The 5,872-nt window shown below is 43.1% G+C and overlaps 1 long non-coding RNA gene across 1 annotated transcript; it reads left to right on the plus strand.

Moving 5' to 3' along the window:
• The first annotated feature begins 529 nt into the window (after positions 1-529).
• LOC130291133 (uncharacterized) lies at positions 530-5,423 on the plus strand. Its single transcript, XR_008847802.1, has 2 exons — positions 530-674; positions 4,956-5,423. It is a non-coding gene; the product is annotated as an uncharacterized LOC130291133 (long non-coding RNA).
• The last annotated feature ends 449 nt before the right edge of the window (positions 5,424-5,872 follow it).

The following is a 5,872-nucleotide window of genomic DNA, read 5'->3' on the forward strand; positions in this document are numbered from 1 at the left end:
ACCCCTTTAATAAAAGGCCAATGCTGTTGCTTTTTAGTCAGCTCTAAATGAAGTGTATAGGAATATAATGATCGTATAGCATGTAGAATATTGATGAGTTGTTTATCTCTAGGATTCTTGTTATCTCATTAGTTACCTTCTTGGAGACACCTTGGGCAGAATGAAAATCTCCAAGAACATTCTGTTTCCAAGGAGAGTATTTTTTCATAAGAATTGGCAGGAGGGACTGGACTTCATCTGACTTATTTTGGCCAGAAAACTCATAATGAGATGTCTTGGATGATTAGCTAAGTTGGTAAAAAGATAAGTTCAAAATACCTATAAAAAGCCGTATGTAAGCCAGATCGGGAATGATGCTCATACCGGGAATATTGGCGTAAATTACTTTGTTTTTGTTCTTTTTTTAAATCAGGATGTAATGTCCGTTTATTTGTTTTTGCATTTGTCCGTTATAGGCCCTGTTCAGACCTTGTTTTTCATGCAATCTGTTTTCTGTGCTCACCTTTCCAGGCGTGGAAGAGTTAAAGGGGTACTCCGCCCCTAGACATGAATGGAGGCTGGAAGAATTACGTTCCTACGTCCGAAACAGCCGGCGTAGCCTCTGAGCGCCCCTTTATCGTCTCCATTCATGCCGTGTTGATCCCGGACTCGGAGCCCGTAGCAGCTTACCAGCGGTGAGTGCATACTATCTCTTTGTTTCTGCATATATTGATACCTTACCTAGTGTGTGCACCCCGCAGGTGCCTCGTATATACTGAAGTGAGTCCGGACGCTCCCAACAGTTACCTCGCGGTATTGTATGTTTGCCTTCCCCATCTATTTGGTTTGCTATCTGGTGTGCTCTCTCCTTCTTGGATTTTCTATGGAGATTTGTAAATTTCTTCTATTAAAAAATCTTAATCCTTTCAGTACTTTTTAGCAGCTGTTTGCTACAGTGGAAAATCTTTTTTTTTATTTCTTTTTTGTGTTGTCCACAGTGCTCTCTGCTGACACCTGATGCCCGTATCAGGAATTGTCCAGAGCAGGAGAAAATCCCCATAGCAAACCTATGCTGCTCTGGACAGATCCTGACACGGACAGAGATGTCAGCAGAGAGCACTGTGGACAAGACAAAAAAGAAATTAAAAAGTTAAGAATTTCCTCTGTAGCATACAGCTGCTCAAAAGTACCAAAAGGATTTTTTAATAGAAGTAATTTGCAAATCTGTTTAACTTTCTGGCACCAGCTCATTTAAAAAAAAAAAAGTTTTCCACCGGAGTACCCCTTTAATATCATGTTTTGAATAATTCTGCTATAGCTTAGTGCCAAGTAGATCTCAAGTGTCTGATCATGGGGGGGGGGTCTGACCACTGAGACCCCCCCTACTCCGCAAACTCTGTCTCTTCCTATATATGAAGCGATGTGTTGGCAAGCGCTCTATGCATTCTCTATGGGAGCTCCAGTTCCACAGCAGCCCCAGGGACCTCCCCACCATGACCACTGTTCAGGCGGCTTTTTTAAACTACGATTTCATTGAAACACCCTGGCCTTTAGACTATTATACAGGGTGGGCCATTTATATGGATACACCTTAATAAAATGGGAATGGTTGGTGATATTAACTTCCTGATTGTGGCACATTAGTATATGTGAGGGGGGAAACTTTTCAAGATGGGTGGTGACCATGACGGCCATTTTGAAGTCGGCCATTTTGAATCCAACTTTTGTTTTTTCAATAGGAAGAGGGTCATGTGACACATCAAACTTATTGGAAATTTCACAAGAAAAACAATGATGTGCTTGGTTTTAATGTAACTTTATTCTTTCATGAGTTATTTACAAGTTTCTGACCACTTATAAAATGTGTTCAATGTGCTGCCCATTGTGTTGGATTGTCAATGCAACCCTCTTCTCTATATACTGCTATATACTACTATATACACCGCAGGAGAAATGCTAGCACAGGCTTCCAGTATCCGTATACACTGCTATATACTATTATATACACCGCAGGAGAAATGCTAGCACAGGCTTCCAGTATCCGTAGTTTCAGGTGCTGCAGAATGGGCAAAACAAAAATTGGAACAGGACCCTCAGTTTACGCAGAAGACTTTGTTCAGTGATGAGGGAAACTTTTATGTGAATGGTGAAGTTAACAAACAAAACCACCGCTATTGGTCTGACACTAACACACATTGGATAGATCCCTCCAAGACTGTTGAAGCACAAAAAATGATGGTATGGTGTGGTATATGGGGTACAAAGATAGTGGGGCCATTCTTCATCAATGGAAACCTCAAGGCCGCTGGATATGTGAAATTGCTACATGATGATGTGTTTCCCTCTTTATGCACTGAAGCTGGCACCTTCCCTGAGTTTTTCCAGCAAGATGGTGACCACCACATTATGGGTTTCAGGTCCGAGCATTCCTAGAACAGTTTCCTGGAAAGTGGATTGGTCGTCGTGGGCCAGTTGAATGGCCCCCAAGGTCTCCCGATTTGACCCCCTTAGACTTTTATCTTTGGGGTCATCTGAAGGCAATTGTCTATGCTGTGAAGACACGAGATGTGCAGCACCTGAAACTACGGATACTGGAAGCCTGTGCTAGCATTTCTCCTGCGGTGTTGCTATCAGTGTGTGAAGAGTGGGAGAAGAGGGTTGCATTGACAATCCAACACAATGGGCAGCACATTGAACAAATTTTATAAGTGGTCAGAAACTTGTAAATAACTCATGAAAGAATAAAGTTATGTTAAAACCAAGCAGCTCATTGTTTTTCTTGGGATATTCCCAATAAGTTTGATGTGTCACATGACCCTCTTCCAATTGAAAAAACAAAAGTTGGATTCAAAATAGCCGAATTCAAAATGGCCACCATGGTCACCACCCATCTTGAAATATTTCCCCCCTCACATATACTAATATCACCAACCATTCCCATTTTATTAAGGTGTATCCATATAAATGGCCCACCATGTAAAATAATGTCATCCTGTCACTAAATTCATGAACCAAGTAATCCTGTTTGTGAGTTTACCCTTACTTATGTTTATACCTTAAAAAGTGAAATAATCTTGTAGTGTTCATACAGCCTGACTAATAGACATTTGGAAAATTATGCCCAGGACTGTTATAAAGCAACTGTTGCACTTTGTCCCTCTGCCTTAGGGGACAGGCGTCGAGGCCGACTTATCTTAAGTAAGGGGGTTTGTGGTGTCCCGGTACTGTATTGCATACTGTACCTTGTGTGGTGGTCCCCAAAGTCAGAGTTACTACGTTCAGGTAGGGTCCTCCAGGTGGGACAGCCCCTAGTCGCCTCCTCCTTCTATAATTTTGTAATGTTTAAATGTATATATTTAATATAATGTATATTAATATCATTACCTTGGTAGCGTCGCAGGGCCTTCGGTCATGTGACTATGTTAATTCCTTTGGGTTATGCTTTAGGACCTTTCAAAGGTCACCTGGTGTGGTCACATGTCAGACCATGTTCCTTTGTACAGATAATTGACAGAAGTTTTGGACCAATCAGCTTAACTCCAGCCCTGGCCCATATAAGGGAGCTGCAGCCAATGATTGCTCATATGGGTTCCGGATCATCGGAGAGGCGAGATCTGCGTAACTTGCAAAGACAACCCTAGGCCTGAAGCCTGCTGGCCTCAGCCTGAATCAAACCGTGAGTCCTAAACTAAATCCCCACTAAAGCTAGCGTGATTGTTGGACCTCAGCTAAAGCCCCTAAATCCAGCGGAACAGCGCATATCTGTCTCTGGACTCTAAACAGCTTAAGGTCCCAACCACTGTCAATATCTAAGAGGCTTTGCTAGTAAAGAGACTGTTCCTGTCATTTAGCCTGCATAAAATCTTCAGTAAAAGTTCCGACAGTTTTCAGCAAACTCTCCGGTTGTGGAAATTCACTTATTTCATACCTCCCTATCGCTCTTGGGACGGGTGGTGGTAGGACAAGCATTACAGAGGAGCCCTCACCCTGGAGTCACGAGTAGAAAGGGTTAAACAGACACCCTTAAAGTACGGCACAGCTACTCCCCATATACCCAAGCTAACACAAATGTTATAGCTCCCATAGGGGGCTATGACACTGCATACACTGATCTTTTACATTGATCACTGGTTTCTCATAGGAAATCAGTGATCAATGATTCTGCCGCTTGACTGCTCATGCCTGGATCTCATTCGGCGATCGGACAGCATGGAGGCAGGTAGTGATCCTCCGGCTGTTTTGTAAGCTGTTCGGGATGCCACGGCGATCCCGAAACAGTACCCTGAACTAACCGGCAGTAATTTAGTTTCACTTTAGACGCGGCGTTCAACTTTGAACACAGCGTCTAAAGGGTTAATAGCACGCCGCACTGCGATCAGTGCCACGCGCTATTATCCACAGGTCCCGGCCGTTGTTAGAACTGGCAGCAGGAGCCACAACCACTTTAAATCAATATGCAGCGCTGGCTGCCGGGACGTCTGACGAATAATATCCTTCCTCTCCACACCGTAACGTCAGGGGCATCACTCGTCAGACGTCCCAGCAGCCAACGCTGCCCATTGGGAGAGATTTATCAAAACCTGTCCAGAGGAGAAGTTGCTGAGTTGCCCATAACAACCAATCAGATCGCTTCTTTAATTTTTTCGTGGCCCTTTCTGAAATGAAAGAAGTGATCTGATTGGTTGCTATGGGCAACTCTGCAACTTTTTCTCTGGACAGGTCTTGATGAATCTCCCCCATTGAGGCTGCCAGAGCCGCAGTGATCTGTGTAAGAAACCTATGGGCCCAGGCTGTTAGGGCCACCAAATGATATTACAAATACTGAGTGTCTGGTTAGGAGAAACAAATATAATGTACCCACAGGGAGTAGAGCCATTTTAATAAAATCCCTGAGATCAGTCATGCAGAATATGTTAAAAAGGTTTTTGGATTTTCAGCCAATCAGAAAGCAGCACTACTAGTTTTTTTTCTTTCAGCCAATCAGAAAGCAGCACTACTCAAATAGAATTCCCGTGAGGTCACACATGTGATGTCATAACCATTGTCATTGGTGAGGGGCCTAAACTGTAGGAACCTAGGATTGCACATTCACATTACACACGCCTGTGACTGGTAAGTATCACATCTTTTTGTCAATGTACATTTCTATAATAATCATGTAACTAATCTCTCTTTTCTTTCCCTATCTTAGATGCACACTTCCAGGCTGTGGAGGAGCACATACACTGACACTTTGCCCAAATTCTAGAGGTAACCTCCTTTAGTATGCCCAGAGGAAGGGCAGTACAGTAGCCATGGATTCCCTACAGGTTTCCTCCCCTCTGGAGGTTTTTCCTGTCCTGAGTTAGTTACTGTCCGCTCTTTGTGAGTGATGGAGGTTACATAAAATCCCTACACAAACATTTTTGTAAATAATAAATAAAGTTCCCTTTGTTTAAACTGTTCTTTGACTTGTTTGACTCATTTATTTTATTTGTGTGTGTGAAAAATAATGTTAGCAAAATGTGGATGACAGAAGTGTCCAAAACTGCTGCCCGATCTGCGCCATGTGATGAGGGGAGAGGCGGCTGATGCTGGGGGTACAGTTGTCCAGGCAACCGTAGGGCACCCAGCAAGTTCTGATGTTTTATGCCCAGAAATGGTCGGCTACTCCCTGTGTCAGAAGATTCTCATCCTAGATATGAAGACAATCAGGGATCAAAACCTGTGGAGAGGAAAAGGTGACCAGTTGCCCATAGCAACCAATCAGATCACTTCTATTTTTCAGAGGTCTTGTTAAGAATGAAAGAAGCGATCTGATTGGTTGCTATGGGCAACTGATCAACTTTTACCCTGCACAGGTTTTGATAAATCTCCCCAATAATTATTACAACCATGTCACACACTTAGGGTA

Source organism: Hyla sarda, chromosome 9 (genome assembly GCF_029499605.1).
Source record: "Hyla sarda isolate aHylSar1 chromosome 9, aHylSar1.hap1, whole genome shotgun sequence".
NCBI classification, from domain to species: Eukaryota; Metazoa; Chordata; class Amphibia; order Anura; family Hylidae; genus Hyla; species Hyla sarda.